Source organism: Notamacropus eugenii, chromosome 5 (assembly GCF_028372415.1).
Source record: "Notamacropus eugenii isolate mMacEug1 chromosome 5, mMacEug1.pri_v2, whole genome shotgun sequence".
In the NCBI taxonomy this organism is placed as follows: Eukaryota; Metazoa; Chordata; class Mammalia; order Diprotodontia; family Macropodidae; genus Notamacropus; species Notamacropus eugenii.
The window spans coordinates 271002549-271023692 of NC_092876.1; the positions used below are offsets into that span (position 1 = coordinate 271002549).

General features: G+C 38.9%; 1 long non-coding RNA gene across 1 annotated transcript in view; it reads left to right on the forward strand.

Annotated features, from left to right (window-relative positions):
• Positions 1 to 9341: 9341 nt before the first annotated feature.
• LOC140506066 (uncharacterized) overlaps positions 9342 to 21144 on the forward strand; it is a 56582-nt gene continuing 44779 nt past the window's right edge. The window contains exon 1 of the long non-coding RNA XR_011967759.1: positions 9342 to 9934. This is a non-coding gene — a long non-coding RNA (uncharacterized lncRNA). The remainder of the gene's footprint in view (positions 9935 to 21144) is intronic.

The window sequence follows — 21144 nt, forward strand, 5'->3', positions numbered from 1 at the left end:
GTGGGTTGGGGTTAATACTTGGCACTGAAAAGTTTTGGTAAGTTGACTGAATCCATCCAAATGCCTAAATTCACAAAATGAGAATGAAAGGATATGAGGAGGGGATGTGGGTGAGAGTGGATTTGTAGTCTTTGGACAAGTAGGGGTTACTTATTCTGCTGATGACCAGTTCTAATGTCAAGATGTTGGAAGATAATGTAGGTTTGAGTAAGGTTTTAGTTACTCATTTATAACAGAAGTCAAGGCTGTTGGTTTTCTTGTAGTCCAAGGGAAAAAAAATAGGCTCCAATGCTGAGAATATGTCACCTTGTGAAGGAACACAAAGGCCTTTATTTCCAGGAGAGTCTATGTAGATATATGTATTTGTGGTATATGGATAGAAAGATAGATAGATAGATAGATAGATAGATAGATAGATAGATAGATAGATAGACAGATAGATAGATAGACAGACACAGACAGACAGATAGATAGATAGACAGACAGACAGATAGATAGATAGATAAATAGACAGATAGATGATAGATAGATAGATAGATGGATACATAGATAGATGGATGGATGGATGATAGATAGATACATTAAAATATAAACTGAGGGGCGATAATCTCTCAAAATAAAAACCCATGGTGTAGCATCTCATTTCTAAATCTGTGAATTCTGCAGTCAAGCACTCAGCCGACCAGGAGAGTGGGACCCAGGGTGAGTTGTGAGCAATAGATAACAATAGTTCAACCTCACAATAGATTTAAAATCTTATCAATATGAGAATTCATGAGATCACAACTTTAGAACCAGCCTCAGGGAACAAAGACATCATCTAGTCCAATACCTGTATTTTACAATTGAAGAAACTGAGACCCAGGAAAGGAAAATGATTTGTCCAATATCTCCTAGGCAAAAGTTTCAGAACTCACGTTCAGATCACTATGTGAATTCTAAATACAGTCTTCTTTCAATTGGCTTGTGCTATTTTTAAAATTTATTTATTTAACTTTTAACATTCATTTTCACAAAATTTTGGGTTCCAAATTTTCTCCCCATTTGTCCCCTCCCACTGCCCCCAAATGCTGAGCATTCTAATTGCCCCTATCACCAATCTGCCCTCTCTTCTATCATCCCTCCCTTCTCTTGTCCCCATCTTCTCTTTTGTCCTGTAGGACCAGATAACTTTCTATACCCCATTACCTGTATTTCTTATTTCCTAGTAGCAAGAATGGTACTCGACAGTACTCCTAAAACTTTGAGTTCCAACTTCTCTTCATCCTTCCCTCCCCACCCATTCCCTTTGGGAAGGTAAGCAATTCACTATAGGCCATATCTGTGTAGTTTTGCAAATGACTTCCATAATAATCATGTTGTGTAAGACTAACTATATTTCCCTCCATCCTATCGTGCCCCCCATTGCTTCTGTTCTCTCTTTTGATCCTGTCCCTCCCCAAGAGTCTTGACTTCAAATTGCTCCTTCCTCCCATTGCCTTCCCCTCCACCACCACCCCCACCCTGCTTATCCCCTTCTCCCCCACTTTCCTGTATTGTAAGATTGGTTTTCATACCAAAATGAGTGTGCATTTTATTCCTTTCTTTAGTCGAATGTGATGAGAGTAAATTTCATGTTTTTCTCTCACCTCCCCTCTTTTTCCCTCCACTAAACAGTCTTTTGCTTGCCTCTTTTATGAAAGATAATTTGCCCCATTCCATTTCTCCCTTTCTCCTCCCAATATATTTCTCTCTCACCGCTTAATTTCATTCTTTTAAGATATGATCCCATCCTATTCAATTCACTCTGTGCTCTGTGTGTGTGTGTGTATGTGTGTGTAATCCCACCAACTACCCAGATACTGAAAAGTTTCAAGAGTTACAAATATTGTCTTTCCATGTAGGAATGTAAACAGTTCAACTTTAGTAAAGTCCCTTATGACTTCTCTTTGCTGTTTACCTTTTCATGCTTCTCTTCATTCTTGTGTTTGAAAGTCAAATTTTCTTTTCAGCTCTGGTCTTTTCATCAAGAATGCTTGAAAGTCCTCTATTTCATTGAAAGACCATTTTTTCCCCTGAAGTATTATACTCAGTTTTGCTGAGTAGGTGATTCTTCATTTTAGTCCTACTTCCTTTGACTTCTAGAATATCATATTCCATGTCCTTCAGTCCCTTAATATAGAAACTGCTAAATCTTGTGTTATCCTGATTGTATTTCCACAATACTTCTTGAATGGTTTCTTTCTAACTGCTTGCAGTATTTTCTCCTTGACCTGGTAACTCTGGAATTTGGCCACAATGTTCCTAGGAGTTTCTCTTTTTGCATCTCTTTCAGGAAGTGATCAGTGGATTCTTTCAATATTTATTTTGGCCCCTGGTTGTAGCATATCAGATCAGTTTTCCTTGATAATTTCATGAAAGATCATGTCTAGGCTCTTTTTTGATCATGGCTTTCAGGTAGTCCCATAATTTTAAAATTGTCTCTCCTGGATCTATTTGCCAGGTCAGTTGCTTTTCCAATGAGATATTTCACATTATCTTCCCTTTTTTCATTCTTTTGGTTTTGTTTTGTGATTTCTTGGTTTCTCATAAAGTCATTAGCCTCCATCTGTTCCATTCTAATTTTGAAAGAACTATTTTCTTCAGTGAGCTTTTGAACCTGCTTTTCCATTTGGCTAATTTTGCTTTTTAAAGTATTCTTCTCCTCATTGGCTTTTTGAACCTCTTTTGCCAGTTGAGTTAACCTATTTTTCAAGGTGTTATTTTCTTCAGCATTTTTTTGGGTCTCCTTTAGCAAGGTGTTGTTGACCTGCTTTTCATGCTTTTCTTGCATCTCTCTCATTTCTCTTCCCAGTTTTTCCTCCACCTCTCTAACTTGATTTTCAAAATCCTTTTTGAGTTCTTCCATGGCTTGAGCCCATTGAATATTTATTTTGGATGTTTGGGATACAGAAGTCTTGACTACTATGTCTTTCCCTGATGGTAAGCATGGTTCTTCCTCATCTGAAAGGATGGGAGGACATATCTGTTCACCAAGAAAGTAGCCTTCTATAGTCTTATTTTTTCCGCTTTTCTGGGCATTTTCCCAGCCAGTTACTTAACTTCTGAGTTTCCTCTCTACACCCATCTTGCCTCCAGATCAGCCCAGCCAGGGCTTGGGGTCTGAGATTCAAATGCTGCTTCCCAGCCTTAGGGCTTTTGGTGGGGGCGGGCCTGCTATTCAGTGTGAGATTAAGTTCAGCTGCTCAAGTGGGGGCAGGGCCACCACATGGGGCTCAGTTCCCTCAGGGGTTTTATGTGGAGACCTTCAACAATGGATCCGAGCTCCTGCCTGCTTTGGGAGCCCTTGTGTGCTGCTGCCTCTGCTGCTGCCTCCCGAGGGGGCCTGACTTATGTAGACACCCTGCTCCCCTCTCAGCGAGCCAAAAAGACCCTCTCACTGACCTTTGAGGCCTTTGGGTGGAGGGACCTGCACTGCTGCTGGAGATTCTGTCCCTGAAGCTTACTCGGATCTGCTCCTCTCGGTGCTGCATGGCCAAGGCAGGGCTGGGCTCTGCTCCGGGTCTGGTGCACGACGGACCTTTCGTGTCAGTTTTTCAGGTCTCTCTGGAACAGAAATCTCCACTCCATTGTTCTGTGGCTTCTGCTGCTCCAGAATTTGTTGAGAGTTCTTCTTTACGGGTATTTTATGGGTTGTGGATTAGGAACTAGCATATGTGTATCTTTCTACTCCGCCATCTTGGCTCCTCCCCTGGCTTGTGCTATTTTTTATGGATATAGACTTCATCCACATCTCATGCTTTGTTACTCTTCTACTATCTACTGTGGATCTCCTGAAAAGGCTAGAGGCCTTCTCTAGGTATTTTTACATTCCATAGGTTCCAGCTAGTTCAACACTTGAGCTGTTTTCTCTCTAGCTCACAATGACCTAACCCCCTCCTTTTTTTATGATATTTACATTTCCTTTTCTGATTGTACCCTTAAACTACTTATTACATGTAGGTCATCACAGAAATATACTTCAACCTACGAATGCCCAGCTAAGAAAAGACCCAGTAATTTCTAGCAGCTTTTCTAGTTTTGTTTGTGAGTCTGTGAATCAGCAGAGTGCAACTGAATTTTTTCATTCTCAGACTGTAAGTAGTACAGGGAACCATTCATTGAAATCTGTCTCACTGTAATTTACTTGTGTGCACATGTACATATATTTCTTTTTCTCTGAATGGATTTCCTTCTGATACACCATTGTTCATGTGTTTGCAAATGGAGAGTTGGTGCCAACTTTCTGGGCTTTCTTATATTTTTTACCAGGGTTTCTGGCTCGGGACTCAAGCCAGAAGAAATATGCCAGATAAACTATGGTCATCTTAGACATAACAGTTACACAGATAACTAATAAACAGCCCTCTTTGTCTTGTACCTCTGCTGTTGGGGGAAACCAGGGTCGCTTTTTTACTCCTTTGTATCTTCTGAGAGTGAGAGCTGTATCTTCTATAAAGAACAGTGATACCCAGGAAGTCTTGGCTAAGATAATTTGTTTAATCAACTCTCACCTGGAAAGAGGAGTAACTGGTTCAGGGCTAATTTTGGAAGGGAAAAACCTGGGGTTTTGCCCAACTATATAGCCAAACAATATACTCAGTAGCAAGCCAAACCCCCTAAATCAGATATTATTCATCTTTGCTCAGGAGAGCCATTATTAAATCTTTTACTACAAATCCCAGTTTGATTTATTGTTTTGTTGATTGTCAAGACTTAAGAAAGATATGTAGAGAATGTTAATAATGCAGATCAACTTAAATGTGTGCCGTTTCTTTAAAAAGTGGGATAGTTAAACATTTATCAGCACATGCCTGATTCTGGGCCTCCAGGGAAGCTGTTCTCAGTTCTTCTGCCAACCTCTTCCTTTCTATTTGGTTTTTTTTAAGTTGCCACCCATTTGAAATGTCTCTCTCATTCTGGACCCAGAAACAGGCCACTGTTCCATCCTTTCCCACCTCTCACCCCACTTCAAGTCTCAGAAATGTGTTGATTTAGCTAAATTCTTCCTAGAGTTTCTCATTCTATTTTTGCCAACTGATTTGAGAATTTTGAATGTACTCTACAGTAATTGTCATTTGTTGTGGACAGTGGGGGTAGGAGGAGGATGATAGGTAAGTTTGGACCTGAGCTTTCAACTACAAAGTGAATTCCCAGTGTGGAAACTTATTCTACTGAGCAACTTTACTAAGGCTTAAAGACTTAGAGAGATGCCTAAGGCAGTGGTGTCAAATTCAAATTGGAACAAGACAACTAAATCATATACCAGGGTCCCTGTGGAACCATATTGACTTAGAAAACCTTATATTAACAGTATCTATATTCAATTATATTTTTAGTTTGTTAGATATATGCAAAAACACTTTAATCTGGTTCTGGCTTGATTCAGGAATGTTGCAGGCTGACATTGCAGCCCATAGCCCATGTTTGACACCTCTGGTCTGGAGTACTGAGAGGTTTAAGTTCATCTCATGTGCCAAATCTCATATGAGATCTTTCCTAATTATCCCCAGATGCTAGTGCTTCTCTGTACCCCTTAAATTAACTTTCACTTACTTTGTATAAACTTTTATATTTACTAATGCATATATATATGTGTGTATGTGTGTGCATATATATGTATACATAATATCTCAAAATTGAATGTGAACTCCTTGAGAGAAAGGACTATTTTGTTTCACAGGCCCAGCATATAATAGGCAATTAATAAATGCTTGCTGGTTGATATCTTGACTTGGGAATCCAGTAGAATGGATTGTCATGTAGACCATGTAGAATACATTTTCCACCTGCTCTGAACTACTTGGTTTTGCCTCTCCCACTGTCATCCCCAAAGCCTACCCATCCCCCAAGATAAGTTCATCACCAGGAAATTTATCCTCCTGGAGACTGCCTCAGCTTCAGTGCTCACACCTCATCGGGGTCCTGAGTCATCTCTGCCCTTCTAATTGGCAGGTGAGAGGGCAGAACAAAAAATGCCTCCCAAAGCTTCCCTTTAAAGAGAACCAAGAAAGCCAGCCAACTTTTCTTTCCACCTGCTCCACTGCTTGGTTTGGACTCCATCACCATCATTCTCCACCCCTAACCTTCCATGGGTACTCTCTACCCAAACCCCATGCCCTTTCCAACTTCCTTTTGTGTGTTGTCTTCCTAGTGGTACCATTAATGAAAAGCCATATCTCGTTTTTCCAGCAGATTTTCTTGAATCAAATTGAATAGAACCCTACCATGTCTTCCAGATATTTGCTCATTCATAAAAATATTTCCTCACTCACTCATTCACAAAAAACACTTACTAAGCAATGACTACATTCTCGCCCTTGTGCTAGGTGACATGTAGGGTACAAGGACAAAAAATACATGGTCTCTGATCACAAAGAACTTAAAATCTAGCAGATATTTCCCAGTTACAGAAAGTTTACAGTGCTTCATTGACAGGCAGTAGCATTGTGCTACCTGAAATGAATCTACTCTGTTTTGCTACCAGTCCCATATCTTGTCCTCCTCTCCTTCCAGCTTCCTAGTTCAGTCTTCTAGGCAGCTTTGAATCATGGGAAAGTCACTCAACTTTTCAGAGCCTCAGTTTTCTCACTTATAAAATGGTGATGCCAATATTTGTGCTACCTAACTCAGAGGGTTATTGTAAGGAAAATGTTTTATACCCTTCATATACTAGATAAATATTCATTATTGTTATTGTTGTCAGAAATGAACAAGAAATAGTCTGAGGTTTTAAGCATGAAAAGAAACAAAGGAAGGCTAAATTTAAGGAACAAAGAATCTTTGGACTTTGTTATTGACTTCATTAAGGTCTCTTAATGGAAAACATCTAAGAGATCAAGATGTGATTCAATGGAACCTATAGTCAGTAAATCAATAAACATTTATTAAGCACTTACTGTATGCCATGCACTTTGCATACAAAGAAAGGTAAAAGACAGTCCCTCTTCTTAAAAAGTTCACAGTCTAATAGGAGGATACAACATGCGAACAACTCTGTATAAACTATATACTGAATAAATTGGGAATAATTAACAGAGGAAGGGCATCAGAATTAAGGAAAATCAAGAAAAATTTCATATAGAATATAGGTTTTTAGCTGAGACTTGAAGTAGGCCAGGGCAGCTAGGAAGAAGAATGTTCAAGGAATAGGGGAAAGTGAAAATGTAAGAGATAAGAGAGAGCACTGTGTACACGGAAACCAGTATCACTAGATCACAGAGCATTTGGGAAAATTAAGGTGTAAGAAGACTGAGAAGGTAGGAAAGTTAGGTTATAAAGGGTTCTAAATGCCAAACAGAGGATTTTCTGTTTGATCCAGGAGGTGATAGGGAGCCACTGAACTTTACTGAATTGGGGAGTGATGTGGTCAGACCTGGACTTTAGAAGATCCTTTTGACAGTTCTGTGGAGGACAGACTGGCATGGGGAGGGCTTTATGGCAGTCAGGTCAACCAGAAGGCTGTTGCAATAGTCCAAGTGTTAGTTGATGAGAGAAGACTGGTGGCAGCATCAGAGAAGAGAAGGAGGCATATGCAAGAGATGTTATGATCTCATAAAATTTGAGAATGTAGGAGATTGTTTGTTAGTAACTTTGGAGAGAGTAATTTCCAATGAATGATGAAGTCAGGAACTAGACTGTAAATCTAAGATGAGAGTGGGAGGAAAGAAAGAAGAATCACATATTTTCCAAAGCTTTCTCAAGGAAATAAGCCACAGAAGGGAAGAGAGATGTGGAAAAAGAGCTAACAGGGATGGATGGTTCAAATGAGGTGTTTTGTTTTGGTTTGGTTTTTTTTGAGGATGAAGGAGATATACACATTTATAGGCAGTAGGGCAGCAGTCAGTAGACAAGGAGAAACCAAAGATTAGTGAAAGAATAAGGATGATAATGGGGGCAGTCTACTGTTAATCAACAGTCAATTAATGCAGGGATTTACTTGCTTGGGGAAAAGGTGACAACCCCTCAGTTGGCTTCAACCTGTACCTGTCCATATTTTCTGGTGCTGTCATGGACAGCTCCTCAGGCAGCCCATGTAATTTCCATGAAGATGATGAGGATTGGAAAGTACACTAGGTGATCCAGATTCTAGGAGCAACTAGGTAGTGTAGTGGAGAGGATGCTAGAGTTGGGGTCAGATAGATTGGAGTGTTCAAATTATGCCTCAGACGCTTCACCTGTATGATCTCTGTACCTGAGACCCCTCATTTGTAAAATGAGGACGTTGGACTCGATGTCTAATATCCTTTCCAAATCTAAATCTAGGAATCTAGGAATTGATCAGATCTATGACTTTGAGTATATTGTTTAGTCTCTGAACTTCAGTTCTCTCATGTAGTTTGAGAGGGTTGAACTGGTTCCAATACTAAGAATCTATGAAAAGAGAAAGAGGAACAATTGATATTAGTGTGAAGGAAAGTAGCCCCCATAAATTTGTTTCTTTTATACTTTGATGGATCAAGGCTTTCATCAGTGGGAATACTCCTCCCACTGTTGCAGCTTATGGTCCATGTTCCTTTATATCCTATGTGAGTCTTGACCATGTCCCATAAGGCTTCCAGCTAGGATCTGTCTAACACTCAGGAGACCTTCAGGGGGGAACATAAAGACTCATGGTGGGTGAACTAAATTAGTTTAGGGTTTGTAAATTAAATGATTTAGAAAACATCTTAATTGGATGGAGGAGGTTAACATCTAGTCAGTTAAATAGCATTTATTAAGCACCTATCTCATGGGTCAGAATCAGTGGACAGCATTTTTATTACCTCTTAGTTTTTAAAATAATAAATATTTTATTCTGTGTCTGAAGTTGTTTTATGCAAGGGGTCTTTTTGAAGGATTGCTATGTTCCCACAGTGCATCAAGGCTAGAACAACTCACTTGTTATACTGAACTGCAAGTCATGGGATCCTAGATTGAGAGTTGGAAGGGAACTTGAGGCACTCTAATCCAAATCCCTCATTTCACAGGTAAAGAAACTGAGGCCCAGAAAGGATAGTGATTTGTGCAAGGTTACACAGATATTAAGTGTCAAAGGTAAAATTTGACCACAGGTTCTCTGACTCTAGAGTCAATGTTTACTCCACTACACCAACAGGGCTGCATGTGGGTAGCTAGTGGGAACACAGAGCTAAGTCTAGGAAGCTCTGAAGACAGTACTGGAGAAAGTTAGAGTTGAGTAAAGAGATAGCAAGAATGGTTAAATAAAGCTGAAGATGCATGCACTACCAGAGAAAATGTAGGGTGTGGTAGTGAAAAGGAAGACAGCCAGATGTATTGGGGGAGGAAAGAAAGGAGGTAGTAGATAGTGAGCCACAGAACAGAAATGCTTGTGCTGGGTAGGCTGTGTACCCCAGACAGCCTTCTGGAATATGTTGGCATCTGCTATATTATGTACTCCAGACATCTGAGAGCAGAGATTCTAGCACCTGCTAAAGGCATACCCCAGATAGTCACATGAGACAGAAGAGGACGTGCCCAGGAGGAGACTGCTGCCAAAGATGACCTGTGACACCTGTGCTATGAATTGACTGATTGTGCCTGCCTCCTGCTAACAACAGGTTGAAGATTCAATAGGCAGTTCAACAGAGAGTGGATTAGTGCTCCTGGGAGATGTTTATTTCATTTTGTTTTGTTTTGTTGTTGTTTAGTCTTTCATTTTTCCCCTGCTACATGTAAAAACAATTTTTAAAACTTTGAGTTCCAGGAAGATATTTATATGGTCAACCCAATTACATGAATGCCAAAAATGCCTGCTAATTATTTGAGTTCCTTATTTCTCTTGCATTCTATTTGAAATAATGTCTTTTGATTTACAATCAAGCCATGCAGATAACTGCTTAATTGAGATTCAGAGGGCAAAATGGATTATCTGAACGACAGTTAGTCAACTGTAACCGGTTGTAGATTCTTAAAGGTAAGTTTGGGGGTGGCATCATGGTAACTATACTTTTGCTGTTCAGTTGTTTCAGTTGTATCTGACTCTTTGTGACCCCATTTGAGGATTTCTTGGCAAAAATACTAGAGTGGTTTGCCATTTCCTTCTCCAACTCATTTTACAGATGAGGAAACTGAGACAAACAGGATTAAGTGACTTGACCAGGGTCACACAGCTACTAAGTCTCTCAGGTCAAATTTGAACTCAGGTCTTCCTGACTCCAGGCTCTATCCACTGCACCATTGCCCAGTAACTATCTAGTGTTTACTTAAATAATAACCTCCAAACACAAACACAGGACAGAGACTTTTTGAAGCTGAAGTAAAAGTAGATGATGTCAGAGGTAATTATAGAGAATAAGGAAATATCTGTACATGGAATACATCTGAGAAATACCTCTACCAGTCTCACTATTCAAAAATTATTAGTTGTATTGACTGTACAAGGGAGTGACCCAAACTAGAAAAAGGAGTAAGAAGTCCTATGTCCCCCCCAAATATTACAGAATTTAAAGTTCAAAAATATGAGATTGTTCCAAAATTCAATCCACAAATTTCAAGTTGATTCTGATATCTCACGGTGGAGTCCTGTTCCCTTTCAAATATGAACCTCTTGTAATAAATTGTCTTCATTCTGTGAATACACTGCTGAAACAAAAATGTCTGTTGTTGGAAAAGGTTTCAGCCCTTCCATGTTTTATATCAGTGGAAAGAAGGGGTAAAGTGAGAGAGAAGAAGGAGGAGGAGGAGGAGAAGAAAGAAGAGGAGGAAGAGGAGAGAGAGAGAAAGAGAGAGAGAGAGAGAGAGAAGAGAGAGAGAGAGAGAGAGAGAGAGATCCTTCTCAGTTTCAAAGGGCTAGTTTTTAGTTTGAAAGAGCAAATGCTCACACTTGACCCCTTTGAATTGTCTGATGTGGAGTAAAGAAGAAACAGACAAGTAAAAATCAATATAGCTTTTCTGGTTTCTATAAATCATAAGATGCCAATCCCAAATGTGCTTCTATTGCTTCCATTGCTTGTAAATACCAGGTCTTTAAATAAAGGTACAGGGCAAATTTTTGTTGTGTACCTCTAATGAGAGTGTGAGTAGGGTTGAGTGGGACATGTGCAAAGTGATCTTGCCTGCTTCTGGTTACCACATATGTGTGACTCATTGATGAATAGACTGGCCACTTGGAGAATGATGATGTTTCTGGAACCTATTGATAGACATCCATAGCCACAGGAGTTTGATTCTTTGACATGATGAAACAATTCCCTCATTGTCCACTGAGCAGGGATAACTGGTGACTAACTGGATTTTTTTAAAACCAGAGTGACCCCACCCAAACACTCTCTTCTATTTTTGATTCTGTCAGAATTCTTTTCAATCACTGCCTCTTGGGATAGAGGGAAAGACAGTCCTACGAATTGCTCCATCGTTAGATGGCTTTAAGTATATCAACCTTCTGGAAAAGTATGATATTAATAATTACATCCATTTGTTTAGTTGTTTCTGTCAAATGTGTATTTGTGGCATTTTGTGTTTTGTTTGTTTGTTGTGTATAGGAAATAAGTATCTGTCCCATAACTGATTCATGTTACGCACTGTGTACTTTTCTACTCCTCCCATTTTTGAGATGTCCCAAACCTAAGCTTAAGTGATTATTCTTAGGGTCACTCTGGTGTGGATTTAACAAACTTGAGAAAAGAGAATCTAACTTCTTTCATTGGAGGTCAAGTTTCCCTAAGATTGAATCCAGTCTTAACTGCATGTATGGATCCAAAAAAGGGAGTCCTGAGTGGAAAAGAAGCAGGAAAGGGTCCCAGTTTCTTGTCCCTGGTCCTAGCAGTAGTGATTACTGCAAGACTTCTTAATAAAGTTATTTAGTAAAAGGTTTTGGGTTTGTTTTTTTTTTACATTCCTTGAGATATATTTTTCACTCCAAGAAAACTCTTTATTAATCAATACTAATCCACAGTTGTGGATCAAAGGATCTGTAATTTTAAAGAAGAGCCTTGATCCTCTAGCTGCACAGATCACACTAAGGCTTAGCAGAAAATCTTTGAAAGTTGTGGCCAAAAGAGTCATCACCCTACAGTTGCCCTGGCCATGGGCCTCTCTAGACTAAGCTAGGATGGTCTTCTGACAATACTATTTTTAGCTCAGTAGGACCTATGAGAACTTGCATTTTGTTGGTATAGAAGTTGAGGACCCAGGGTTACCTCTTTGCCTTCCTAAAACATTAGAAGGAATCACAATTCTTAGATTGAGAGCTAGAAGAGACAGAGTCCACATCCCTTATTTGAAAATATATGCTTGAAAAGGAAGATGGGCTGGTTATATAATAAGGAAAAGGGATTGCTTTTGGATGATCCATGTGTCCTAGTCTTGAGATGTAGACAGAAAGCAAAGAAGGCCCAAAGCATGTTGATTTTATATAGCCTATGAGGCAAACTTATGGGAGAAAGGCATGAATGAGTCTCATAACCTTCATTGCTGGAAGAAACATGAGATTCCCATTGCTTTGGGGCACTTAAGGATACTTACACTCTCTTCCTCACATGGTTGCTGTGAAGAAAATGTTTTTGTAAAACTTATCACACAATAATGGTAGTAAGCTTTTTTTAAAAACTACAGCACACTCTCTTCTCAACTCCTAGAGAATCTGATCCTTCTCCACGCCCACAAACCTATCCATGAAGACATCAAGAGCACGAATGATCATATTTGGACATTTTTTGACATTAGACATTTAAAAATCCCTTTCCACTCTCTATACCCTAGTCTCCTCCCCCCATAAGCACCTTGAGGGTAGGGAACATGATTTACATTCTCTCTATGTGTACTTACCACTCTTTGACTTCTTAAGGTAATACTGGGAAAGAAGAGTTAGTCTATAAGACTACAATACTAGATTTTTCTCGGTTCCCTGTGGGAACAGTGTTATCCATTGCCTTGCAAGTCTGCAGTATATTCCAAAGTACAGTATTCTTTACCTCCTTCTCATTTTCCATTCCACATTTAGTGAATGCAGAACAATTCGTCAAAGCTGTCTTTCCTCCCTAGGGTTTCCCACGAGCACTTTGCAACACAGCAAAATGATGATTTTCTTTTAACTGAGATCTAGAATAAACCCAAAAAATGCATTCTATACTATTCCTTTTATGAATACAGAAAAGAGTGAGACACTGGGGCTGACTAGGGTTACTCACCTCCTTCCCTCAGGCCTTGTTACTTGAGAGAAATCTTTTTTCAGATCCCTTTCACTACCTCCGAAATGGAGGCAATGCTTTATGAATAGTCACATAATACTTTCAAAGGTCTTTTGCTACTGTGTGTATCTAAAGTCCTTGAGAAACAATACCCTTCTCTCTAACGCTGGGGAGAATTTTGCCCCCTGAGATTAGTCTTTGAGGGAAATGAAATAAACAGGTAACTCAGGAGTAAAATGTGATTGATTAATGTTGAGAATTTGGTGTGTTAGAGTCTTCTGTGGCTGGTTTCTAGTATCTTCTGTAGAACAATGGCGTTCAGATTGGACTATACAAAAGCCCTCTGGCTTCTAACTCTAATGCAACATATGGTACCATGAGCTCAGCACAGAGATATGTTTTTCTTTCCTTAATCTTCCCAGTAGGACCAAATTCCAAGGGCAGAATTGCAAAAAGGAGGAGGAAAAAAAGTAGGGAAATACAAGCAGGCTATAAAAGTGAAAGCAGGCTTTCCAGTGGGATGGAAAAGATGGTAGTGAGATATTACTAAGTATGAACCATGAAAAATATGTATTACTCATAGAATCCTTGAGAAAATAAAAACTCTGAGGATCTCTGCCTAACTCAACTTAGGACCAGTTTTGCCCAGTCTTAATAACAGACACAGGGGATCTACTGTCTCTAAGCATATGAGTAGAAGTTAGACATTTCTTACAGATGCTCATAAAAACATTTCTTTGGGTTCTGAATCACATGTTGGTCAGAGAGTTTAGGGAAAGGAATTTTAAAGATCACTCTTTTATGGGTGAGGAAAGTGAGACTCAGAGAAAGGTAAAGTGATTCGCACAAGGTTACACTGATACTAACTAGCGGATAAATCTAATTTTTACTGAAAGACTTCAATTCTTGGTTTATGTTACTCTTTGTAATAGCATATCAGTTTCTGCAACCAGGTTGTATTTGTCCCAAAAACTGGTACCTTAAAGTTATTGTCTATGTTGCCTTTAAAATTATACATCCTATAAAGAAGGACTCAACCATTTTGTGCCATGAGCCCTTTGGGCAATCTGGTGAAACCTATGGACCTTGTATCAGGATGATGTTTTTAAATGCGTAAAATAAAACACATGAAACTTCAAAGGAAAACAATAATACTGTAATGCTGTTATGTATATATATATATATATATATATATACATATATAGTGTGTGTATGTATGTATGCATGTGTACGTACATAGATATAGATAATTGAGTTCACAGACCACAAATTAAGAAGCCTCTAATCACAGTGGCAATGGTGATACTTTTTAGCTGGTTGGGAGTTGAATAAATCCCAAAGTACTGGCCTTTTTATCTCCCCACCACACTACTCAGGCTGGGATTTGGGCTCTGGTACCCTAGCAGGGGCCATCAAGGATCAAGGACTTTAGACACACACAAAGCAAAAGGCCTTTGAATGTATTACATGACTACATAATTGATGGATTGATGGACCATCAATCCAAATCTTTTAATCTAGTGTTAATTATGTCCATATACATGCATGAATCTTGCACAGAGGATTTATCTAACATATGGAAAGATTCCTCTAGGCCTTTTAGTCATTGCTGTATACCAGTGCAGCCATCAACCTGTCCATCTGTTATTTCTTGCTCTAGCAATTTAACTGGTTGACCTGATTATACATTTCCTTGAAGTTATCTTTTATCATACTTTTTTTCTTGTCCTCTAGCCATCACCTTCCATTCCCTCTCCACTGGAATCTTGGACTGTACCTTTGGGATGGTGCACTCTGATAAGGGAAATGATGCTTTGTTTTGCCTGGAACCAGGAGTCTACATAATTTTATTTTATTTCCATCTCCATATTATGCCAGAGTTTGCATCCCTCCCCCTTTTCAATTCCCCTACGAGTTTTATCTTCCTTCATTAAAACATAAACCCCCTAAGGGCAGAGACTACCTTGGATGCTTGCATTTGTGTCCCTAGCAAATAGTAAGAACTTAATTCTCATTCTCTCCCCTCCTCATATTCTCCACATCTTGCAGACAACTGTGAAACAATCAGTAAGTTAAAAAACATTTGTTAAAAATTTATTGTGTGCCAGACTTTGTGCTAGGTGCTGAAATGGAAAAGGTGTGGTCTTTGTAGATTGGTTGTGAAAACCTGTCTACTCCCTATAAATCCCTTCACTACAGATGCTATTGATGAATGCATAAATGGATTTCATAAAGGTTATGTTTTGAGGGGAAAAGAGTAATTTAGGTAAAAATTTGTTAATGTTCTCTCAGTCATTTTTCTTTGTATTAATAAGGCCTGTCATTGGTATCTTTCTCTTTTAGGTTTGTAAATGGTACTGTGAATAGAATGCTGGACTTGGAATCAAGAACACCTGAGTTCAAATACTACTTCAGACATTTACTTTAGCTCTTTGACTCTATCAAGTCATTTAACCTCTTTTAGCCTCAGTTTCCTCATCAGTAAATATGGATAATAGTAGCACTTAATACTTAGAGTTGTTGAGATCAAATAAGATAACAAATGCAAAGTGTTTTTTAGACCTAAAGAGCTATATTCCTCTCCTGTAGGTGTCTTGTGAATCAATCTATCAATACCCTCACAACTGTATTATCTCTAGTCCTACTTTCTATTCATTTTTGGACTCATCCACCTGCCTTTCCTAGTCTTTGTTCTACCTCTTCTGTAAGTACATCTGAGACTATGACATGGGAGTTAAAGCAAGGCAGCTTTACAGTCTTTGAAAGTGAAAGTTTGTCACAAAAAATCTTTTCAGTTCTTTTCCATTTTTCTTCTGTTTGCTGTCTACCTTCCATTTCCCGTCCTTAAAATTCTTCAGGATAACTTGGCTTAGCTGATTCCCTTACCAAGTTTTCTTTAGACTGGTTTAACCTACCACTGAATCTCCCTGCCTTAAGTGGCAACACCACTCATAATCATTCATCATTCCTCTTTGTGAGATTTTATAAATGAGTTTATATTCTAAACCAGTGTTGCCTCTTGCCACCATCTCTCTCTGCTTGGCAAGTAAGCTAAATGTTTTCTGACAAAAAGGAGTTTTCAGACTCTTCTGGTTACATAAATGAAACCTATAGGAAATTCTTATTCCCTCCCTTTTTGAGACAATCTGAATTAAATGATTTACTCAGGGTCATGCAACTAGCAAGTGTCTGAGGTCAGATTTGAACTCAGGTCCTCCTGATGTCAGAGCTGGTCACTCTTTCCACTGTACCACCTAGCTGTCCTAAGAAAGTCTTATAATTTTGTCATGTCAATGTCATTCGTGTTGTCTATTACCTACTTTTCATTATCAATTACTAATTTTTAAGTTCTAAATTGAGTTGTTTCCACTATGTTTAATATATTTTTCTTACTATTATCCTTTCTTGGAAAAATCACTAAAAGAATGTTAGAGTTAAAAAATGAAAGAAATTATTATTAATAACCAGTAATTTAAAGAGAGCCAAAGTTCTCCTCTTTTTTCTAAAGTCCTCATTTCAAGGCTCAGAAGCACAGGACTGATGATAGCAGACACAGTTTGGGGTCTAGTTCATTGTCTATCCACAATACCTATCCCAGATACATGTACTGCCCCCATCTAGATGCATGCAAAAGTCATTCTTGATCAGTTTTATTTTTCCTGTGTATATTGTGAGGTCAATTTGTTTTGAATGACTGAGTTTCATTGAGGAGGTCCTATAGTCTCCCCATACACTTTTAGAAATTAAGAAAAAAATTTAACAATTGGATCTGTGATTCTTACATGATGAGTGATACATTTGGGCTTTCAACCTTTCTGGTGCATTGCTCCCACCTAGAAATCAGGGATCATATAATAATAACACCCATTGATTTGTCTTTTCCTCTCCAGTGAAGCAATCAGCTTTCAATAACAAGGAAAAGACTTATAGGTCAAAGAAAACAGATAGAATTTGTAACAAAACTCTAGGAAGCTATGCATGCCCAAGAATTAGCAACCCTTCTCTAGAGACTTGTATAGCATTAGTCACTTGCAGCAGGCAAACATGTCAAACACACACACATCCCACAACACTCCTGAGCGATGTCTAAACCAGATTTAAATGCAATTGGGAATTATTTAGTAACATAAATAAAAATACAATAATGCACAGCTTATATTGACATTTCTAAATCAATATGTAATCTGAATGGATCTTTATGTATGGTTTGGTGGCCCCAATTTCTATTTAGTTTGACAGCACTGATTTAGTGTCCCATGTGAGGTATGACATCCAAGTGGTATTGTGTGGTACCCTAAAGCATCTCCCTGAAATTGGAAACAGGTGGCATGCACAATCATCTCCTCTGCAACTCTCGTATCTCCCAGGAACTGATGCCATTTCCTCTTGTAGCCCTTTTTGTCTGGCTCTACCTACAGCTTTCCATAGTTCCCAGGAGTCAGGGTAGACCAATGGAGCTCTCTGGCCTCCTTCACATTACTCTGTAGGTCTCCATAGCTCAGAGCAGGGGGCATCAATATCCCCTTTCCGGAAGAAAAGCTTCTCTGCTTCTGTGACCTCATTTTCTTATACAGAGGGGAATATTTCAGAGTTTCCCTATAGTGGTGGGAGACACAGGTTCTCTCTTCACATAGACATGTTTACCTGAAACCTCTCCTTTTTGCTCCAGTTCCTGTAGATCTTTGGCTTCCCACATAAATTAATTCAGGGATCTGCAACAGACCCTACTGCCTCACTTATGAGCTGTTCCCCACTTTCAACACAAAGTTGGGATAGAATTGATTTCAGAGTCTGATGTCCTTTTTTCCCCAGATCCCAGATGCTGTTCTTTGACAGCATCAGAATTTCCCATAAACCAAAAAGCTTAGCAAAACATTTCATTTTCTCCAAAATTATCTCTTAAACCCTACAAGTCTTTCTGGGGCAACCAAGTAGGATCACTCAAACTACCTGGGGCTGTTTCCCACTACCTCTAGGAAGAGCAAAGCATACACAAAGTTCAGGTTCAGGATCCTGGAAAGAAGAAAAATAAAATGAAAAATCCTTCCAACACTGATCTCTCTTTTCTTTCCCCATTCATTCTACTTTTCTAAATCCCTTTCTTCTTTCTTCTTTCTATTCTCTCTTGCCTTTCTCTTAAGTCTGTTGACAGTCTCCAGAGGTATTGTTTAGACCCACTGGAAGATCTTGAGAATAAAAAAAATTAGCAGCTGCTGTTCTAAACTCCTACATGCTGGGTTCATGTGAACTGGTGCTCTCCTCTCATGAGAGTTCTGACTTCCAAACTGCTTCAGAACTTTAGAACATAAAGGTTAATGGTCTGTTCAGGACTATATCAGTGAAACCCATCTTAGCCTCTGAACTTTCTTTCACTGGCTGAGCCAAAACTTCTTTGCTTCAGTTAACCTCACAGTGAAGGGCAAAGCCAAGATACATGATCACAGAGATGGTACAAATTGAAACTATAATGAAATGCTGTTGTCACCAGCATTGTTCAGAAGACAGAAGAGAATGAGTGGCAAAGAGCAATGAGCAGTTTCTCATTCAGACAGTCAGGCTGGAATCCCAGATGTAAGACTGGCTGACTCTTAGGTCAAATCACTTGACCTCTCAGGAACTCAGGTTTCTTTCATCTGTAAAATGAGGTGGTTTCACTAGATCAAGAGTTCTTAATCTGTGGTCCACAGAAAGGGTCCATGATTAGATTTCAAGGGGTCTGTGAACTTGAACTAGAAAAAAATTACATCTTTATTTTAATAGAATTTATTTCCTTTGTAATCCCACATATTTCATTTTATGCATTTAATAACATGATTTTCAGAAGGGATCCATAGGCTTCACCAGACTGTCAGAAGAGTCCATGACCCAAAATAGTTAAATCCTCTTATATTAGATGAGCTTGAGGTTCTTCCTAGATCTAACATTCTATTGAGATGTGACCTACAAATGATGTGAAGTAGAAAGGTTGTGAAGAGTGAAGTTTTCCATTTAGGAATACTACCTTAATTTTGTCCTGGAAGCTTATCTTTTTTCAATGTCTTGGGTAAAGAATAAAAGGGGCACTTAATAAATTTGCAAAGTTGGGAAAGATAACACACATAACAATATTTTTTTTTCTGAAATGTGTGTATGATTTAAAATTCTCTTTCAAGTGATTGGCACTGACTTCATTTGCCTGGTCCAGTGGGTGATGAGGTAGGTGTGGGACAGGTACAATTGCAATGGGAATAGATATATGCATGGTGGGGCACATGTATGGAGAGTCTATCTGCCCCAGTCATTTCTGAAATTCTCCACCAAAGAAATCAAAGATCACTGTCTAAATGTCTAAGAGGACATTTTGTATTGGTTGGTTTTGTATTTAGAATAACAAATGTTTGCCTTTTTTTTTTAGTGATTTATAAGCAATGTATCTTAAATGTTCCACATGCAATGAGGTTTTAGCATTTCCCTTAAGTGGTAGAGTTAGTATTCAAAAAGATATCGACATGCTAGAATGTTGGACTGAATCTTATGTAGGGTATAGGATGAGGTGGGAGCATGTGTATGGGTATGTGACACCCACGTAGGCTATATGTGTCATAGGTATTACTAGATGGGGCTCAAAGGGAGGCATGAGCAGCTATCTGGAGAGTCTCCTCTCATTACTGTTTTCTAGGGGAGACTGATTCTTGCCAGGAGGGGAAGTAGGACCACAAGGCCACAAGGTTAGCTGCTCTGCTCTTCTCACAGAAAGGGTAGTGGTCTAAAATTACATATATTTGCCCCCATAAAAAGTTAGTCTAGGAGAAATGAGTTTTAGGCTTAAGCTGAACTTCTGATCACTGTCTCTTAGTGGGGAAGGAATTCTCCAATCTGTATATAGCCAAGTCTTAACACCCTTCTCACCAAATGCCATTTATACAAAGAACCCATTTAGTGAATAAGAAGCAAACGTATTTATCCAAGGCAATAGGTAACAAAAATCAGAGAAGTTATACAGATGAGCGCATGCTAGACAATACAGAGTGAATGAGCTCTTACACTGGGAGTGAAAAAGATAGGGAGAGAATTTGGCCAGTCTCTGAAATAGTAAGTCCAGGATATGGACCTGGTCAAGGTATTATCTTCTCTACATGTTGGCTTCTTCCTAGAATCTTTCTCTTCTTTCAAAGGCCTCTCCCTGAGGAGAATCTGGAACCACATGTTTTCTTTTTTGAAGCTGAAAACCTGGAAGACCAGAACCTTTCTTTTCCCTAGTTCTTACCAACTTCATCCTTCTTCCTGGCATGGATCATTGAATGATCAGTCTCTACCAATGGGGAAGTCTCATGCAAATAGTTTTAAGTTCCTGGTTATACCAATAAGATGAACTCTAATAAGGATAAGTGTAAAATATTACCCTTAGGCTAAAAAAATAGCAAATATAAAATGGGGTAGGAGTGGTTAGACTGATCTGAAAAAAAGATGGAGGGTAGTGATTTGCAAACTCAACTGTCAACAATAGTATGGTAAGTAGCCATAAATTAATGCAATCTTAGGCTGCATTGAGAAGTTAGGGAAGTGATGGCTTTGTTGTATTCTGAACACCAGTCAGGACATGTCTAGATTATTGTGCTATCTTTTGGGGTGCTGGATTTCATCAAAGACCTTAAGGCTGTAAAGTGTCCAGAGGACGGCAAACAGGATAGTGAGAGACCTCAACTTTATGCCATATGAGAATTTGTTTAAACACCTATAGAGGTTTAGCCTAGAGACATAAGGGAGGGGACCCCATAGCTGTTTTCAAGTATTTGGAGGGTTGTCATGTGGAAGAAGGAATAGATTTCTTCTTGCTTCCAGGAGGCAGAGCTAGGAGCAGTGGAGAGAATTTAGAAATTGACAGATTTAGGCTTGATATACGAACAAACTTGTTTATTGATTAGAACTATCCATAAGTTCAAAGGAATGGACTACCTTAGATTTAATTTCCTCACACTTTACTTCTATCCATTCTTCCTTTTCCAAATCCTCTTCT